Raw genomic sequence first — 21,171 nt, forward strand, 5'->3', positions numbered from 1 at the left:
CTTGTGCAGGAGTATTTATTGTTGCTTGGAGCAGTGAGCTTTCCCACCCCTACCCTTCCCCCCTCCTTCCAAATATTTAATCAAAAAGTCAAATTTTTGCAGAGAAACCCACTTACTAGAACAATGAATACTGATCACTTTCTTCATTTCTTTTCAGCTACAGAATAGCTTCAGAACAGTTCAGAATCTCACTGATTTATAAAATATAGATGGAAATGCTGATCTGACAATGCTAAACATTTTGTAATAAGAGTAAGTAATATCAAGAAAGATTTCACTAGGAAAGACTTCTTTGCTACCAAATAGGAATGCCTCTGGATAGTTATATACAGCCTTTTTTCAGTGTCTTTTGCTTAGAGACCACAGCACAGGTGTGCACACCCAATGAAACAGAGCAGGCATTGAAGGGAGGGAGAAAGATATATCTTCCTGTAGTTTTTTTTTTTTTGTTGTTTTTATTTGTTTTTTTCCTCCATGATAAACTTCAAAGGGAAAAACTTCTTCGTATAGGAGAGTATTTACTTATTTTATTGTTATATTGGTTGGCAACCTCAGTGTCTTTTTTTTTTTTTTCCAGCTCTAATTGGCACTACATTTATGTTGTGAAATGGAGGATTTTATATCTTTGGGCATTCAACAGCCTATCAAAAGCGTGAAATTGCTGTTTTAAAATGGCATTAAAAAAACCCTTTTCATCTTGATAGTTCCTTTAAAATGTTTGGCTTTCAAAGTTCCATTTTTAGGCATGGATAATCTGTCTGCATTTCAGCACCAACACTTCCCCGTCCTGGTCTTCAGGGCAATAGTGGTTTCAGAGACAAAATGAAACAAGTTTAAATAAAAGAAGAAACAGTCCTTTGGCACTTGAATTTTTAAAAACTGGCAGCTGCTGGCAGGTATTAGGGTGTTAGGTGTCCTAAAATAAATCTGAGAAACATTTTAGCAGGCAGAGGAAGAGGTCACAGATAGATGACAAAGCAGTTGTGGCACATAGGGCAATTGAAAACATGCCTCACCAGCTACTTGGGCATTGCCTCCCCCTACGTAACATACCTGAATATTTGTGGAGTGTGTGTGTTTGTGCCTGGAAAATAAAAACTGTTTTATAAAAAGAATGATAGATTATTGTAATGATACAGTATCAAATTCAAAGCTACTCTAATTATTTTTGGATAACTTTTGTATTTTTTTTTCCTGTGATTTTAGCAGATAAATCTATCATCTGGTACATCTTTAAAGTTATGAAGTGTATTTCTTCAATTTCCTTGCTTGTCATTTATATGAAAGGTTATTTTCACAAAATTTGTGAGGTCGCTTAACTCTGTGAGCAATTCTCCTCTGTTTAATCCCTGTACTGATCTCCATCTCTGCAGTATCATCACTATAGCAATTGCATTTACTGTTAATAGGAATTTCTTTGTTATTCATTCAAATTTGTAAAACTATTTGTGTCACCTCACATATGTGCCTGGATTACTAAAAATGTCATTGTCCTTAATCACACTGACTTTTTTTTTTTTTAATTTTGTGAAGAAATACTATTAGACAGTGATGTTATAACATGTCACGCTTCCCTGTTCCTTCCCATAGTCGTAGCAGCTTTTCGTTATATAACATTTCAGCATTTAACTTGTTAACCAGTGTGGTTGGGATGGCAGTGGGGAAAGCTCCCTGTGGAATAATTTCTCATACAAGACTTTTGTGTGGATTTTTAAAGTAGTTAAGAGTCTTTAATGTAACTTCTGGTTTCTTTGTCTATTCAATATCTATTTGTAACATTTTTAGTAGGTACAGTACAGAAAGTTAATTCATAATATGTTATTTTATAAACAGATTTAAAATGTTTCTCTATTTGAAAATAATTATTTTTCCGGTGAATCTTGATGTAATTGTATTAAAATTAAAAACTATGAATAAATGTCTGCTGGGCAAGTTGTAGAATTAAAGTAATATTGTCTTGAGTCTTGCATAATGAATCATCACATCTTTAGTTTGTGTTTTTAAAACATAAGCCATCCAATCATAGAATAGAAGTAATACAGTGTGACCTACACAAATAATGTGATCTGAACTGCAGGTTTAATGATAAAAATCAGTTCATACTGTTTCTTTGTGAATAATAAGCACTGGATACTTTTGCTAACAAAATGTGCTCCTCAGTGTTTGTAATAAGTGAAGTATTTGATAAACAGGACTTATTACATAATTGTGAATATTAAATTTCCTTTACTCATTGAAGTCAACATTATTATTTTTCTATTTTAGAACAGATATTCTCAGATAGTCACATAAAGGTAGTAAATCAAAGTCTTTTTACATAGATCTGCATCCAACATGCTTGGCAAAGGGAAAAAGGAAGGTACTTTTTACCATAAACATTACCAGCTTTCAAGCAAACATGATTTAGCTCTTTTCTGTCATGCCACTTGTTTCTTTTTTTTTTTTTAATCAAAATCTGCCTTTTCAAAACATATATACCCACTTCCTATTAATGATGAACAGACATCACAGTAGAAAAAAGCACAGAGAGATAATTTGTGGTCACGGAGTCCATGTCCCACTTGTGTGACTGCAGCCATTGGCAGTTTTGTGCCCTTCTGCTGTACAAAACAACAACCCCAAGCATTCATGCTCAGGTTTGAGTTCTCTCTATGCCACACACACACACACACAAAAAAAAATAATCTCATCTCCATTTCCAAGAGCTGCTAATTACATTCAGCATATTAAATCAAGTCCACTTGGGAAAGACTTCCTTAATTAATTAATTTAATTAGCAATAAGGCAGAAGAGGGAGATATGGTTATCAGGAGATAATCATACCTTTGGGACAGTGGATTGTGGAGACAAGCTTTGCTTCATCTTTTTATGGTTGTGGTTTACTGCTTTTATGTGGTTTTAATAAGTAACCTATAGACTCTATTGAAGAGTGTTATATTTGGTAGTTGACTTACTTGTAAAACTGCCTTTGAAACAAAGCAATATTAATCAGAAATATAGCAAGTGATGTGTATTCTGTTTGTACATCATAACTGGGGGAAATTGTATAATTTAACATGACCTAAAAGCTGTATGGCTAGAGAGTAGCCACAGATGGACACCAGAAAAAAACGCTGAGAAATTATCCCTCTGTTTTGGCATTTTTCCTGTAACACTTTACTTCTACTGGCAACTTGTGAAGCAAAAGATTTCAAATTAATTTTTAAGTGTTCAACCATTCAATTAGATGACCACAGTTCTTCTGAGTTTAAAAAATGATGGAAATTCCTGGTCAGTAATCCTTGGTTTATGTGTTTCTTTGTGAGACGCAGACTGTGACCAGATGCCCACACTTTAGAAGCCTGTAGCTTTTTTATAATCCAAGAGGGCTGAAGCAAAGTCAGGTTGGCAGTGCATCCCTGCCTGTCCACCTCCCAGGTCTGTGTCACTTTACTGTGTGGTGTAGTACATCACTCTCCTGAACTGGGCATGGCTATGTAGTGCTTTTAAAACTATCTAGACTGATTTCCCCCCGCAAGATCTAGTCCTTCGTATTAGGCACTCAGGAATTACCAAAGGAAATGAAATCTTGATGTAGGAAAACACATCTCTTTCTTGAAAAAACCTTCAAGAACTGAGCTGTTAAAATGCATGAAGGAAATAATATATGTCTGCACTGAAAATCAGACAGTTTTGTTACCTTGTTTTTTGCTTAAGTAAAAATTATTTTCTTTATAGTTTGAATAGTCTGTATGAACTAAAGTCTTCCATTCAGCATTTAAATATTTTATATTCATTGAAATTAAATAAATCCAATTTCAGAATAAAAGGTATTATACTCAACAGGGATTTTCTCAACCACATCATTCAGCATTTGCCCTAAATTGAAACTGTTTCCATGATCAGTTTCTATACTTCCTAATGTAGCTGAATATCCAAATGTTTTGCCTACAGTGAAGCAACAGTGCTGTATCTCACACCCACTGCAGCAAGACAACTAAATTCTCCTCTCCTCTATACCACTACAACCAAACATCTGTAATGTTATTTGCTTCCTCCCTGTCTGGTTCACTTACTTTCCTCTCCCTCTGCTTTTTGCACTGACAAAGTGCCTTCTCTCTTCCATTATGGTAGCCTTATTGCTGTAACAATAACTGAGATTATGTCTGCTAGTGAAGAGGTACATGACCTCCTCCGCCTGTGCTCCAGGCTATTTGTATGTGAGCCAGCTCCTGTGTGGCAGCAGCACAGTTGTGTGAGCATGGTGGTAAACCTAAGCTGATATATCCTGCCCCTTATCCTTTCTGTTCCTCGCTCCTACTCCTGCTTTCTTTGTGTTTATAAGTCTTTCAGGCTCTGTGATTTTTAAGACCTAACTAACACCTGATCTTTTTTGTTATGCTTCTGGAGAAATTCCACTCCTTCAAACCCCAGCTGCTTTCTAAGAGGTTAGAAAAAATGGATTTCATCTCAGACTCACCTCCATCCTTTTGTTCTCACCAAGTGAAGGTGTACAGAAGTGCTGAGAGTCTTTAATGATCCATTTATTCAGGGATAGTCATGTTGATGTCAGTCCCTTGCCTCTTCTCTACGCGGAGCATGAGGCAAAGAGAGTGAAAGACAGTCATAAAACAGAATATAGGAAAAAAGCAAACAAACCGGAACTCATAAACTGCATGTATAATTAGATCACCTAAATCAAGATGTCAGCAGAGTAATCCTCCTTGTGTGCTTTAATTAAATCAAATGATCCTCAAAAGTGATATCACCTTAAAAAAAAGTGAGACTTACTGCTGGTCATTTAACACTTCAACTCTCATGCTGTCTGTTAAAGGATTTATGGGTAGATATTGCCCTTCTCATCATGTCTTTGGATTTGATGAGTTGGATTGATTCTGTTCTGTCCTATTTGCTCTGTTGGGCTAAGCAGAAAGCAAGCAACATGAGGCTAATCAACTCACGACATTGAAATCCACTTTTTCCTAATATTCTCTACTGGGAGATTCAACACTACACATATAATGAAAAGAGATCAGATATCTACCAAAGATTTCTGACTACAGCAGAACCAATAACAAAAATTTGAAAAATTGGCATGACTTCTTACTCCAAGTAAAACATTTATGTATCTTTCCTTTCCTCTTCTATTTAAAGTGCCCTAGATGGTAACTGAATGCATGCCTGCAGGACTGCAAAAAGGTAGAAGGTTCTGAAAATGACATCCAGGCACCATGAAATTACAGTCTTCAGAGCGTATCAATATGAAGCTAATTCCATATAATTTCTCACTCTAGTTACAATTTTGGTCATGACAGTGAGGTGTCAGAATTTTAATGCCCATTATATTTTGTGATTTATGTTATTTTGCTGTAGTGCTTTGACCTTTTTGATATGCTGTATTTTGGTTGGATGATTGCTCCACCTTTCCTGCTAAGAGTAAATTTTCAAGGAAGGCAAGTGGCGAAAAGAAGCTGCACTGAATGTTTTTGAATGGATAAAATTATGTGGGAATATGGGGCAAGAGGGTAAACAACCAGGAAAATGGGAAGGAAAGTTGAAAATAAAACAGTTGTTTAAAAGATTAAGGTTTCAGCTGAAAGAGAAAATCAGATTCACTTATTCTTTTGCACATTATTTTTTTAACTTTAACTTGAGCAGTAGATTAATTCTGAGAAATTACAGAAGTGGATTTTCAGTTACGTTGGATTAAGGGCTGATTCTATAATGACCCTAGTAGTCCTACTATACTCAGTTCAGTTATATTGGCATACTCTTTAAGTGCTTCCTCTTAAGTGGTATTCTTAGCTAAAGACTTCAGAGGCCCTGTTGCTGTATCCTCATATGGGAACTGTTTTCTGCTTTTTGGCTAGATGCCCTGTTGGCCAATTGGTTGGGATAATGCAATGTTTGGCACAAAAGCGATGTGCATAGGGATGGGAGCATGATAAAATTCTTGATCTGTCTATTTCAGACTTTGAATAGAGTCAGTTCTTGAGAGCAGCCTGTTCTCTAATGACTCTGGCAGAACGTTTCTTTGGGATCCCTGGAAAAAAGTGTTGCCTTGCATACTGTTTACACAAAACTAGCAGCTGCTATGTCTGTGTTCAATAACCATCAAGCCTGTAGCTTCACTTTAACTGAGGCTAGGTGCAAGAACACTATATTATTTTACCAAATGCGTAAGAAGAAAGGTAGCAATAGCACCAAAACTGGGATGTTTCAATACAGTGTTCTTTAGGGACAAATGCATTTCATCCAGCCCACTGACCAGGTTTTTGCTGCCTATCAAATGCGTTGGTTCAGATTGTCAGTTGGTGCACTAAAGCACAGCTCGACTGAATTTAGTTGGACCTGTGCCAATTGAGAATGTGGTCCTTAAGCTGCATATCACAGGCCAACCAGGAGTCCAGCTGAAGTGTTGAGAATGCACTTCTTGCTGTGCAGATATCCGTAGGGCTCCACAGAAACTGTTTTACAGTGCTGTGGCTCTTCGCAGCATGCTGGCTTGCTCTCCTGTCTCTTGATACAAGAAGAAGGCAAGATGTGGGTAATAGTGAGTGTGTACTAATTGCATGGCAATTGTTCAGTGGCAAATGTTGCCATGCTCCTCCAAACTCCTGGTTCAACATGTTGTGGCTCTGTCCCTCCCCACAACAGCATTTTCCTAGACCTAAATTGCGTATGTTCCATCCTTGGCTGGTAGGTTGTAGGATTGTGAACACAGGCTGGGGAAGGGGGCTTTAATTCATGTTATACATAGAAAAGTTCCTGTTCAAGTGTACTTGTCCCAGACGTTAGCTCCTGCCCAACTGGTGTTTAGTTAGGACTTAGAATCATAGAATCACGCAATATCCTGAGTTGGAAGGGACGCATGAAGGATCAGGATCCAACTCCTGGCTCCACACAGGTCTACCCAAAAATTCAGACCACATGACCAAGACCGTAGTCTAAATGCTTCTTAAACTCTGACAGGCTTGGTGCTGTGACTACGTCCCTGGGAAGCCTGTTCCAATGAGCGACTTGTAAGGATATGTGCATGCCTTATGCCTATAAACTGTAAATGCCAATATAGGGCTGAGACCTGCATAATACATTACAGCCTGTTCAGCAGAGTAGGTAAAGCATGTTTGCTGGGTTTCACAATATTATGATTACACAGGATAAATCAACAATAATTTCTTTAAAGGGAAGGAAAATTTGTCATTGATCCTTCACACTTTTTAAGGTAGTTATTGGATTTTTTTTCCTCAGACTGCTTTTTCCAATTCTGTCTGAAGTTTACCTTGTAACTACCTGAACTAGACATTCAGAAACTACATGTGCTAATAATTTCCATGGACTAATTCCTGATGAGAAGGGGAAGAAAGGGGTAACTCAGGTCTTGCATTTTTGGTGCTGTTCATCTTTCTTAACAAGACTATCTATTTGAATATGAATTCATGTTGTAAAATTAATGCATTAAAGGTCTGCATCAATCATATTGAAAAGCTAGCAAAAATGAAATATAACATTCATTTGATCCTGGTTTATAAAGAAAAATGTCTTTCAAGAAGAAACAGATTAAATTTTTATATAAACAAAAGTCCAGACTTAAGTGAATTACCAAGGTACTTGAGAGATTGTCTTTCAGATACTTAATGAATTCCTTGTACCATAATCTGCAAAATGCCTTCTGTTACAGTTATCTGAAAATATTTTATAACTTTTTAACTTACTTGTAGGAAATTTGTTATCCACCTGTGATTTAATACTAGTTTGAAAAAGAAGCAATGTGGCAAGAACAAATTTTTAGACAGTAATTTCCCTTATCAAAATTAATTTTCTCTGAAAATTATTTTAAGTGCTTTTATCCAAATTAAAATCTTAACCCTAGCTTTTAATACCTGCTGCAAGATATACTTTAGCTAAGTTTCCTGATTTGGTTTATTAAATGATATTCCTATCATTTTGTCAACTAGCCTATTTGATTTTGTGTTTTCTGGGCAGAGGATAAGTTGCTGGATGAAGACCACAAAACTGTGTAAGTGGATTTTGAATCACTGTAGCAGTATGTAATGTTTGTGTATGGACATAGAAGGCAGAAGACATGAGGAATTGCTGATTTTTTTTGTGTGTTTATTTTTCTATGCTCTTAGCGCATTTCATGGCATCTGACATGTCTGACAGGCTGCTGTCAGCTGGGAGTTATGCAGGTGCTTGGAGTTCTTGGCAGTCATATAGATGCACTTGGCTTTATTATTCAGTGCATCTTAAGGATGGTGTGATTATTTGAATTTTATTTAAAGTCGGTATAGGAAATGCTCAGGAAAGATAAAGATTAACGTTTAAGGTCTCTAAGAACATTTTAGATTTACTATTTATAAAGCCTTGTATAAAGAGGGATGCTGCTTTTCTCCAGGTTAGTTTGATGTCTGGTATGCCCCACAGATACAAACCTGGAGCCCCTGAGGATGTTGCTGTTGTCAGTCTGTTTCAGCTTCTGAACCAGACACCTGCCAGTGTAGGCACTCACTTAAGTAACAAACATGAGGAAATTAACATCTAGAGTTCTCACCCCGAATGCAGAGATGGTTTATAGGTAAAACAGTGTTGTCAGACTCACCCTTGACATAATTTTTTTCTTTCTGGTGATTACTCCGCTCAACATGTTGCTTTTCTTGTACTCTGCTCAGAGGTTCCTAAATCTTGCCCAGGGCTGTGGACATGGACTAGGCATTTCATTCAGGACTGTGGATTCTGGTGTGTAAGGTCAGATTTCTATTTCACTGGTTTCACAAAACTCAGCCTTGCACTGTCCAAGAATCTTTGTCAACCTAACTCTCGGATCACATATGCCTAAAAGTGTGATGGTGATCAGAAGATGTTTGTTTACTCAGTTGAAGTATGACACAATAACTTACACAATTTTAAAGGCACTAAAACCTTTGCTTGTTGTATTATTATTATTTTTTTTCCCCCAATAAGTTAATGAGATAAATATGTTGCAGCTCTCCAGTGTTAAATGCAGTGAACTCTCCATGTCTCCATGTTTTCCATGTCTTTCTGTTATCTCTAGACATGCGTGGTGTTTTTACTCAGCTGGGCAGCTGAGCTCCACCACAATCACTCTTTCATTCCCCTTCCTCAAGGGGAAAGAGGGAGAAAATACAATGAAAATGGCTCAAGGGAAGAGATAAGGATAGCAAGATCACTCTACAATTATCATCGGGGAAAAACAGAGTCAGCATAGGCAGATTAATGTAATTTATTTCCTATTGCTAACAAGCTAGAGAAGTGAGAAACTAAAAACAAACAAACAAACAAACACCTAAATAAAAAAAATAATAATAATAAAGAAAAACTAAAACCACATTCCCCCCATCCACCCTCTTCCACCTCCTCCCCCTGAGCAGGGGAACAGGCAATGGAGGCTGTGGTCTATCCCCAACACTTCATCTCCACCGCTCCCTTATGCTCCCTCTCTGCCCCTGCTCCATGTGGGGTCCCTCCCAGGGGATGCCGTCCTTCCTGAAATGATCCTGCGGGGGCTGCCCACGGGCAACAGCTTTTCAAGAACTGCTCCCGCAAGGCTCTGTACCACAGGGTCCATCCGTCAGGAGCAAACTGCTCCAGCATGGGTCCCCCACGGGCGGCAGATGCCCCTGCTCCTACGTGGGTTCCTCTCCACGGGCTGCAGCTCCGGCCCAGGGCCTGCTCCTGTGGGGGCTCTCCATGGGCCGCAGCCTCCTCCAGGCCACATCCACCTGCTCCACAGGGGGCTCCTCCACGGGCTGCAGCGTGGAGATCTGCTCCGTGTGGGACCCATGGGCTGCAGGGGGACAGCCTGCTCCACCAGGGGCCTCTCCACAGGCCGCAGGGGAACTTGTGCTGTGTGCCTGGAGCACCTCCTGCCCTCCTTCTGCACTGACCTTGGGGCCTGCAGGGCTGGTTCTCACTCACTCCTTGCTCTCCCAGCTGCCATTGTGGAGCAGATTTTTTAAATTTAATTTTATTATAATTATTATTTCCCCCCCCTTCTTAAATCTGCTTTCACAGAGGCACAAACAACATTGCTTATTGGCTTGGCTCTGGGCAGCAGTGGGTCCTTTTGGAGCCGGCTGGAGCTGGCTCTGATCTGACATGGGTCAGCTGCTGGACTCTGCTCACAGAGGCCACCCCCTGCAGTCCCCTGCTATCAAACCCTTGCATCATAAAACCAATACAGTATGACATTAGATGGACAATCAAAACAGGGTTTAGTATGTAGTGGTCTTTTGTGGGAAGTGTGAATAGCAACATCCAAGTGTTATTTAAGGGCATGAAGAGAAGTGCCATGTTTTGGACTGAAAGTAAATGTATTGCTGCATAGAAAGAAATATTCTGTAGAATGTGAATCATACAGTTGACTTCTGATGTCTCCAAAGAAAATTCTGCAACAACAGACAGTTGCTAGCCAGTCTAACTTATGCTGCTTTCTTTGTCAATACTTTTCTGTGGCTTTCTAAAAGCCATGCGTGGGACTGCTAACCAACTCTTGCAGTATAATAAGAGACTACAGAGGTTGGAAGAGAATTTCATTTTACACCCAAGATATTTATATTTTTCCAGCTTTAAAAACTACGTGCCCTAATGATCCATGATTAAACAACTTTCATTCACATTTACAACTGTGGAAAACTGCAGTAACTGAACAGGGAAGCCACACAGTAAAAATGGATTTTCCTTTATTGTAAGGAAAGCTGTAATGACATCTGAATGAGTATTTTGATAACAATTAACTTTCTTGAGTCTCAAAGCTTTCTGAAACGTTATTGTAATCCTGGAAACCATTTAAAACTCTAGGGAAATTTGTTCAGACAATTTTTTGAATGCATGCTATACAAATACTATTTTTGAACATCTGTATTAAAAAGCATAAGAGTTTTTGTATGGTTTCTTCAGGAACATTTGAAAATAATTATTTTGGCTTACTGAGTTACTGCATAAATAAGTCTCCATCATTTTAGGAAAGGCGTTATTGGTCACACTGCTGAATATTTTAAGCAATGACAGGACACCTGCCAGAGATGTCTAGATGTGTGATATATGTGTCTCTGTTTTCAGGAAGCTGTAAGCAACTCAAAACTATGAGTTAAAATGAAAACATATACTTTTCATTATAAATTAACTTCCTGAATCACTGCACAATAAGGCATTGATTCTGCCAATGTCAGCAGAATTATGCCATAATCCTCAATCATATGTCTCTGAAGAAGGCAAAACAACTTCCTTTATGCTTGAAATTAATTTATGTTTTTAGCTTTAATGGTGTCTTAACGTTTTTATTCCCCCCCCCCCCCCCCCCCCCCCAAAATAGCCGTACCCCACTATGTGAAAGATTTACTGCTGTTCTAGGTATTTTGCACCACCTGTCGTTGGCAAATAGACTAACAGCCTGTAAGCACTTTAGGCTGTAGAAAGCGTGATATATTGTCTTTTTTTTTTTTTAATATATAAATACAATCTTATCTGTAATTTGCTTTATTTTATGCTAATAAGAGTGGTTGTCATTAATTACAATTTTAATCACTATAGGTATTTCTGGTAATTGCATGTTTTCAATGCCGTCATATTCTCTTAGAGGAAAGATACTAATTCATAAATATTCAGGCTTCTGAATTCATTTCCATCATAAAAGCATCAGTGCTTATGTTATTTACAGTAAGAGTAATATAATTACAGATGCTACTCATAAAACATAAATGCCAGAAATATTTATTGTTAGTAGTGTGCTCATGCCTTCATAGTCAAACTTTGGATGTGGGAGCAAACACTGATTATGGGAAAAATGAAAACTAAAAAAAAGATGATGTAGAAAACTGAGAAGATTAAAATAGTAGGCTTTAGTTTCCACTAGAAATATGTATATATACTGAGTGAAACATCCTAAATCTCTCAGAATGCCATCCCTTTGAGGATTTCATCTGACAGACCGTGGCCTCATGATCCAAAGATGATTGTAAAAGTCATACTCACTCTACATACTGAAAGTGGCCTCAGGGGGCTCTTGGCAGAAACTAACCTCTCGTGTTTCATTTAGAAGAAAGACTAGATGTGTCAAGATATTTCTTACCAGTTCAGCAAACTACACAAGGCTGCTTGAGAACATTAAAAGGGTGTTTTTGTCCAATGAATTACACCTGTGTCTTTCAATATACAACATTTGTGATCTAATACCCAAGCAATTTTTTGTTATAAGAATACTTGCAAGCCTGGTGTCAGGTTAAATCTTACTGGAATCAGAGGGAAGTACTGGAGGTCAGGAATGGCTGAACTGATACAGGGACCCAAATGAGCCCCCTGTGGCAAATCTCTGTGATCTAGTACCCCAAACTGGAGTCCATTGCCTGGTTCAGTTCTGCACTAATAATCGGAGACAGCAGTAGCAGATGAAATGCGGTAACTCCTATGCAAAAGAAACTGTCATCTGCATAGGAAAGCATCTTTCCAAGAAGCAGTGAAACACTGACCCTGATTTCTTTCTTGGAAAAAAGATCTCCATCCTTTCCCCACTACCACTGTTACTTAGAGCAGTTCTCTGTTGCTCCTGAGCCATCCAAAATAGTGCCAAGAAAGATGTGCAGTCTTGCAATATCCATGCTCAGCAGAGGGATGAGGCTTGTGTTCTTGCTATTTCTCTGAGCATGAACCCAAACACATAGAAGGCTTTGATTTTCAGTGCCATCCCCTTTTAATTTCATTACCCTCTATAATTGTGTGTATGCATGTACGCATCTGCACCCATGGGGTCAAGCAAAAGTAAAGGGACATTAGTGTTACAGAAAAGCAGAGCACCCTCAAAAACTGTATGAATATTTTCTCCAAGGTTGTACCAAATACATTTCTAACAGTGATAAAAAGAGATTTCACCTTAAAGAAGAGTTCATGTCTCAAGTTTTTAAAGACGCAAAAGAATGACACTGCTCTGAGCCAAAGGAGATAATTATTACACATTCATACTGCCTCCTTCTCACAAGCAGAGTATCTGATAGCTCAGCTTACTGGTTAATATGCACAGGTAATGAGAACAGTTTGCACATCTCTGTTTCTTCAAAACCCATGTCTAGAGACAAAGCTCCTCTGAATACTTCAGTGAGTTGGGAAGCAGTTCTTTAGGAGATTGAGTAGACAGTTTTAGCATGAGGTCCAGCTTTGGTGGGCTCTAGCATGTAAAAGGTGCAGATTTGAGTAGAAGAGAAGTGGAAGGGGAGGAGTTGGATATAGCCACTCTTTACAAGCCAGTTCAGTCCCATCAGATTCTGATGCAGCCACCAATTCAAACTGTGTTTCACTGACTTCAGACCAAGTGAGTTGGGTGCTGGTTTATTAGTAGGAATTCTTAATAGTGCTAAGACTTTAGTGATGCTAGAATAATTGAGAGGAACATGAATATTTAGAATCCGTACAATGTTGGGGGCTGTAAAACTATTTTTAATGTGTATCTACAACAAATGCAGTTTTCATATTTAGCTTTCTACAGTCATGACTTTTTTTCCTCTTCAAATGATTGTTTTGAATTAACACATACACTCATTGAATAAATATTTTATATTTGCCTTTTTTTTTCAAAACAGCAGCATAAAAATGTTCAAGATAGAAAAACAATGGATGAATATTTGCTGGCAATTTTTGTTTTGTTTTTGTTATTTTGTGATGGGAAAGTATAGGATCCATTGAAAAATCAGATATAGTAAGCAAGCTGAGATTTGTTAAAACTTTTTTTTTTTTTTTTTAATGTTAGTCTCCACTATGCAAGTGTAGAACTTTGGATGTGGCTGCTGAGGGCTTGCAAAATGATATGTAGGATTGATATAATACCTGTACTTGACTCTATACGCTGATACTGTCAATGAAGGAAATTGAAAGACATCTCTGAATGAACAAATAGGTGGTAAGTTTAAATTCAGAAGGGGATTTATGCAGAGAAGAGATGGAGATATGAGCTGAAAATGAGAAAGGAAGTAAGATTGTCAAAGCTAGTCATAAGAGTTCTTTTCTTTCCTGGCTGCTTTATAAATTTCTGAAATGTATTACAAATTTATTAGACAGTTGCACATTTTGACCTGGCTGGTCATCCTCCCACAGAGCCAGAATATGTTACTTACCTTGCCTTATGTAAGGTTCCTGGCTACAGCTTTATGAATATTACTTATTCCTTTAGAAAAAAAAATATATATCTATTTTGTCAGGATCAATCAATCAACACTTAAATAAATAGTTTGCTGCAGTTCAGTATAGAGTTTAAATTAATCTTTAAAAAGCAAAATGCTCTCTATTATTGTAGGTAACAGCCTGTCTGAACTGTCCAGAATGACTAATGAATGAGATAACAGAAATGCCTATCACAATAGCAGCATATTTGATTTGAATATTAATGTTTCAGTCTGAAATTATCAATTTAAATATAAATTTTATTCATTTGATATTGTAAGAGACTTCAGAGAGAAAAATGATGGAGTAATGAGCAGCATCAGCCTAATAAATTATGTAGTGAGACATGTAGTCTCATGTTATGTAGTGAGAAAAAGTAAATACATTTACTCTTCATTTCATTTTTATGCCATATACAAGACTGAAAATAGCTGTATTACATGCTGGTCTTCTTTATCTGTAGGCTATGAAATTTAAGTATGGGGAAGTTTATCTGTAGCCTCTTGTCTGGATAGCACAGAACAATTTTGCCCAGGTATCTGTTCCAATTTATTTATACTTGTGGAACAAATATCCGCGATAAGTAATGTGGAGACCTAGTAGTTTAATGAAGGTTGTAGGACACCATGAAACACTATTGGAGGATAAATTTGTGAAAAAGAGCTGAGAGGCTAGTATCCACGAGTTTTAAGAGAGTTTTTGACAATCAGGAGGTGAGTTCCTTAAGATGTAGTGTATAGCAGTTACTTCCATGTGGTTGTCCATACTATGTTTTTGTGGCCTCGTGGTAGACATATTTATCACATTTCAAATGTGCTCATTTTTTACTGTATATACTACTTTCAACTATGTATCACTTTTTTTTTTTTTTTTTTTGTTCTTCATTACATGTAGCACTTCACATTTTCCTAAGAAAACCACAAAAAAATCCAACTGGATAAGATTTGTGATTCAGTTTAAAGGGGAATAATCTGTTATAGTTTCAGAATATCATTAGAAAGGAACACTTTAGATCAAATCAAAATCTAATCTTACTAGGAGGGCCTTCAGTAGTTATCCAGAAGCCATCAGGAGTTGGAAATGTTAGCAGAACTAAATAGACAAAATTCTGTTTGCCTTTTTTTCCTGTTATCTCTCTGAAGATAATGGATATGTGATGATTTATTCAAAATTTAAAATTTTCCTGAGGAAAATGTCTTGGCAAAATACGTTGAGATCTGTCAAATGTTGCATTTGTGATTACAAAAGATACTGTTTGTAGGATGGTTGATGACTAATGACTAGAAGATTAGTGTAAGAAAACCTGAAAGTTAAATGTTTCCTTGAAAGTGCTAATTTGCATATTAATTCTTTTTCATTTAAAAATTGATTCAGCACCAAAGCTAAATGACAGCAGTCATTTCTCAGTCTTAGTAACCATCTTATCCTTATAATTGAGCTTGAAGGGTAACAGTAAGTGTCTTTCAGGCCAAAATTAATGAGTCACTACAAGTGTAGATATAACATGAGATGCATGTGGAAAAACAGACTTTAGTCATTATTGCATGTGGAAGTTCCTACTGTATTTACATAAAGATATTACACTCATGTTTTCACTCCATTATATTTGTTTGAGTGCTTAATCCAAAATCTGGATGTATGTAGGCGTAGCATTCTTCCCTCCAGGATTCCTCTGGAGGATGGAAGCTTGTGCTCATTTTACTTGGGATGCTGCTCCAGTAATATTTCTAGGTGTTAAAATATATATATATATATCCAAATATTTCTGTTGTCTTTGACTGTAAATTGATTACAAATAAAAATAAGGGGCATTAATTGTGTGTAAAAGTATGAAATCTAGTCATGTTTTATTACATGTAGAAATACAAGGTTTGCGAACGTTTTTACTGAAATTGGCAGTGAAAATTTTTTCATATTAACTAGAGCAGACTGTACCTAAGAGAAATCAAAGTTGCTCTTGACTTCTCAAGAGCACTGGCTCACTGTCATCTCAATTTCCTTTTCCTGTCGCTTAGGGAAAAAGCACTGAGGGATAGCCAACAGAGCTTTTCTCTTTTTCTCTTTTTTTCTTTTTCTCTTTTTCTCTTTTTTTCTTTTTCTCTTTTTCTCTTTTTCTCTTTTTCTCTTTTTCTCTTTTTCTCTTTTTTTTCTCTTTTTCTCTTTTTTCTCTTTTTCTCTCTTTTCTCTTTTTCTCTTTCTCTCTTTCTCTCTCTCTCTCTCTCTTTCTCTCTTTCTCTCTTTCTCTCTTCTCTCTTCTCCTCTTTCTCTCTTTCTCCTCTTTCTCTCTTTCTCCTCTTTCTCTCTTCTCTCTCTTTCTCTCTTTCTCTCTTTCTCTCTTTTTCTCTTTTTTTTTTTTTTCTTTTTTTCTTTTTTTCTTTTCCACACTAGGAAATGCCATAACTAAATAGTTCAGGCAGTTCTAAGTACCTTTCAAGCCCAGCATCTTGGGGAAAAAAAAAAGTCTTTGTTGAGACATAAATTATGGTATATACAGTTATGTTTACCTGCTATGCCCCAAAATCCCCAGTGTGAAAAAGGTGCACTGAAAAGGCCTCTTTCTGCCTGACACAATCAAATTCTTCCTTTTCTTTTGATAATGAATACAATTTTTATTGTTGGCAGTTCCTGGTTTTATGAGTTAGTGTATAATTATGATTCATGCATATGTATTTATAAAAATGAATGACTGACTAGTTTCCTGTGATTTTTACCAACTTTGGGATCTGAGCATCAATGAATATAAAAAGCAAACAAAAGCACAGTTAATAATAAGTTCCATAAGACTGCTTCAAAATAGTAAGCCATGTATTAAAATGCTGAAAAATGATTTAGGACAGACTATAAATGCCTCTATTTTAAGTCTTTTGCAAAAAGAACTTTGCAAAATGAACAAATTTATCTAAGGTGATGGATAATATTTCATAAAATCAGCAATTCTCCTTGCCAGAGGATAGAAGCCAAATCTTTCTAACTGAAATATCATGCAATAATAAAACAGTAGAACGAAATTAGTGCTATGTTAGTGTATGTGGGCTAAAGTTAAAACAGAGAAAATGTTTAGGGACATGCTAGGAATAAAAATCCAGAATGAAGCAGCAGCCAGAGACCTTTTGCATAATGTAGTTAGAGTAAAGCCAGCCAAACTGAAATCCCAATATCCTTTTGAAGTCCTAATCCTTTTGAAGTCAATAGCAACACTTTCCCTGTTTCCAGGTAAGGTAACTCTGTTTATGCCAGGCTGCCTGCTCCTGCCTGGGTGCAACAGTGAAGGAGAGGGGAGAAGGCAGTATGCAAGGAGAGCCATAACCATGGCATTTGAAATTGCTGTTGCTAGGAGGTGCAAGACCCTTGCTGGAAATATACGTCATATGAATCAGACCTGTGTCTTTGAGTCATGGGTCCCTTTTTTCCAGGACTTGCCCACAAAGGAGCACTTTCTGCTCTCTATTACACGTGTGTCACTCCACAAATCCCTCTTACTTCTGAAAGCATTGCACTTTTGTTAAAAATGAATAATGGGGTCCCTGTCCCTTCATCTCCACATTGTTCCTAAAGCAGTGGGAGCCAAAATCTCCAACAAAACATGAGGAGTAAGTTTAAAAATGGAATATTTTTTATATAAAATATAAAATATATATGTTTATAAAATAGCAATAGCAATCTATCATCAATGTTTGGTCAAGGAGCTTAGTTTTGAGTGAGAAGGTGAGTGTTTTTCAGCTTAAATGAGGCTGCAATTTTTATGTAGGCTTGAAGAATGGTTAACATTTTTTGCTAATGCAGAAAATCAGGTTTTAATGTATATTTTTCTTAATTTTATGTGATTTTAACTCGAGGTCACAGCTGAAACATATAATTCAGCTGAAGTATCTACTGCAGATTTGATGTGGAGTAACTACCAAGCTCAGACCCTGATTTCATATTATTAACTTCCTTACAGCCTAAGTTACTAAAGAACTAAATAGGATATAAGGACAGAATCTGGCTTCTTCTCCTCCTGATACCAACTAGCAGTTCTGCAGTATTGTTGGTGTTTTATGTTGCTTAGGTTTGGCATAAAGTCAGGTTTTAGTCCTAATTCGTAGTCCTTCATTTTGTTGAAAGTCTTTGATGAAGTTTGAAAGACATATTCTACGTAGCAAGGTAGATCATTCCAAAAATTAATTGATAAGCATAACAAAGGTATAAATCAATAATTTTTTTATTATTATTATTTTTTTTAGACAGAAGTGATTTAATAGGTATTTGTATAGACATCATGATCTTAAAAGACTTTGGTAAAATTTTTGTCATTTTTCCTCACTTTGGAAATGAGGAAATAAACAAAAAAAACAATTGCTACTTAATAAATATAATAAGATATCTTAAATTTCTCCATGTATATGTCTGTGAAAATGTAAATTAGATCATTTCATTTATGAATTGCATGGTTGATGATTCATCCTCCGGTGTTCTCGATCTGTTGGATATCTTCTGAATGTCTGAAGAAACTAAGAATGGAAGAGAGAACAAAACCTTTATGAGATTGTTTTCCAAAATTACTCTGATTTGAATGATAAGGAATATTAACTTTCCTTCTGAGTGAAAGCTTTGATTTACCCTCACAGTTCTAATGGTCAGGGTGAAAGTGAGAAGTCTTAATTAAGCCTTATCTAATATTAATCTAACACAAAAGGCAAGGGTTTAAAGTAACATTACTAACCTTCCAAAAATCACTGTCTGTCACACGTCTCTTTAGAATTGAGTATTTTTTTTTTGCCTGTAAGGCTTCCTGACAATGAAACTTGAAATCTAAAATTTCCTCATTTCTTTTGTGACTTCTCCCTTTTGCATTCAATGACAGTTTATCATTTCTGTTGCTTTCCAGTTTTCATCCATGTGTATTTCCCATATTGTCCACTGCTTTCAGAACACATACACATTTAATTAAAAAAAAAAAAGAATATATTGTTTTACTGATTCCTACATTTATTTCTCGTAGTAAACTTGCCATCCAATCCGTTCACCTCTGCAATATCCAATTCTTTCCCCTCTTCCAGAGAATTTCATCTTTCAGGATTTATTTTTGAAAATTCCTGTTTTCTTTCTCTTCCTAGGCCATAATTATGATACTAAGATTTTATCAGCAGTTTTATTCCAGGATGGCACGTGAATCCCATAAGTGTTTACATTCCCCTGGAAAAAAAAAAAAAAAAAGTTTTCTAAGTTCAGAAAGTTGATGCTGGAGATATGAGAACATGCACAGTGACTATTCTGTTGTTTATGGAGGATCTCCCTAAAAGATTTTTTGGGAAAACAAATCTAAATAAAATCTTGGTCCAGATTTTACCATTTCTATCTCATTTTCTGCATTACAGCATTTTTAGAAACAATCTCCAGTAGTTCCATCCCATATTTATATTACTGCAGAGTTATTTTTTCCCTTCAACATTTAACCATGAAACTAAGAGTTAAAAAAGACTCTTATTAGTAGAATGGAAGGCTATGCAATGAAAATAATGGCTCCAGAGAAACAAGTTACTACTGCAATAAATAAAATATGAACAAAACCTCAACTTCCAACTGGAACAATCTAGAAGAATTTGCTTTATTAAGAGTTTTGTAATATTATTCCTTTCATCTTCCAAGTCATTTGGATTTTTGAAAGTAATTGTTGTTGTTTTAAAGCTAACTTTTAAAAATCAAAATCATTTTTGTGCCAGAACAACCAGCTTGACAATGATTTGTGAATCAAGTCCAAGAGTTAATCCTAACTTTAATATTTCTAATTAATTAACCTTGGCTTTTATCAATTGTAAACTGCAAAGAATGAGACTGCTGCACTGTTCATCTGTATGTAAAATAAATCCATTTTTGCATTAAGAGTATCCTTAAAACTCGTATCTAGAAGTTACTAATACTTTAAATTGTGTGTAGATAGAAATCACTCTGAAAGAATCATTTAATAGTGTAAAAAATCCTTAAACAAAAAGCCATGCATATTAGGAAGAAATCCTTCATAACACCATTTTACAAAAGCACACTTTAAGCCATATTTGGACAGTAAGTTTAACAGAACTTTCATTCAGAACAGTGTGTTGCACAGGTACAAAATGAAGTGGAAATCTGTTAGCTCTGAAAATGGCTCTTTACCTTTGTGGTACAGCTAGGTTGCTGATGAACTGGCAAGGTTAATCTGCAGACAGGCAAATTGCTTTTCTGTAGGCAGCAAATGCAAAACAGCTAAGCAGAGAGAGAATAGTCGTCAGTGCTTCCTCTCATAGCTTCAAAAGCAGGCATACTCCCTAGCTCTTATTTGGTTCCCATCAGCATGTTGAAAGGCCACTTGGGGAATGTCAGATGATTCTGCACATAGTGGAAAAGAATTTTTTCCAAACTTCTTGTAGAGTCTGGGGCACAGCAGTAATTTTGATGGATACAGGGCCATATATTGACTGAGTGACTCTCCGCATACAATGCAGTTTGACTAAACTCACCTACCATCATCCAGTGCAGTGATCATGATATGCTGATACTGCTTATTGTCTCTTAGTTGCTGTTGTCAGATAGATCTTGTGAACTAACACAGTAGGGTCCAAAACCAAAATCTAAATTGAGGATATCAAACAAGTTTGTCTTTTATTTTGGGAACACAATTTTTCTTTTGTACAACCTCTAACTTGAGATGTAAATGCCTAGCTGGCATTGTCTGCTAATTTTCAGCATAATATGTTGTTTTGACTAATCTACAGATTTTTCTCCATAGTAACAGAAGCTACCCATGAAAACTAGTTATCTCGTTACACTGCATTATTGCATTTAATTGTTTCACTTAAAAAAAAAAAAAGTTTAGATTTGTTTCTAATGTAAGTCAATGTTACATAGACTAATGCCATAACATGTTATCTCAAAACAGAGGATGCTGGATTTAAAATCAAATGAAATAGTCTGAGACTGATGTATTGGCAAACAGCTGAGTCATAATTGTTTAATTTCAGCATAAAAATGAAATATTTTTTTTAAATTCAAGAATAAGATGAGATG

General features: G+C 36.4%; 1 long non-coding RNA gene across 2 annotated transcripts; it reads right to left on the minus strand.

Annotated features, from left to right (window-relative positions):
• Window positions 1-17,255: 17,255 nt before the first annotated feature.
• On the minus strand, window positions 17,256-20,913 carry LOC308194081. 2 transcript variants are annotated; one of them, XR_013950241.1, is made up of 3 exons: window positions 20,281-20,913; window positions 19,115-19,323; window positions 17,256-18,638 (listed from the first exon to the last, which is right to left on the minus strand). It is a non-coding gene; the product is annotated as an uncharacterized lncRNA (long non-coding RNA). The 2 variants fall into 2 exon arrangements; XR_013950242.1 differs by having other exon boundaries at window positions 18,851-19,323.
• Window positions 20,914-21,171: the final 258 nt, after the last annotated feature.

This window comes from Anser brachyrhynchus (genome assembly GCF_964034855.1).
Source record: "Anser brachyrhynchus genome assembly, chromosome: 4".
NCBI lineage: Eukaryota > Metazoa > Chordata > Aves > Anseriformes > Anatidae > Anser > Anser brachyrhynchus.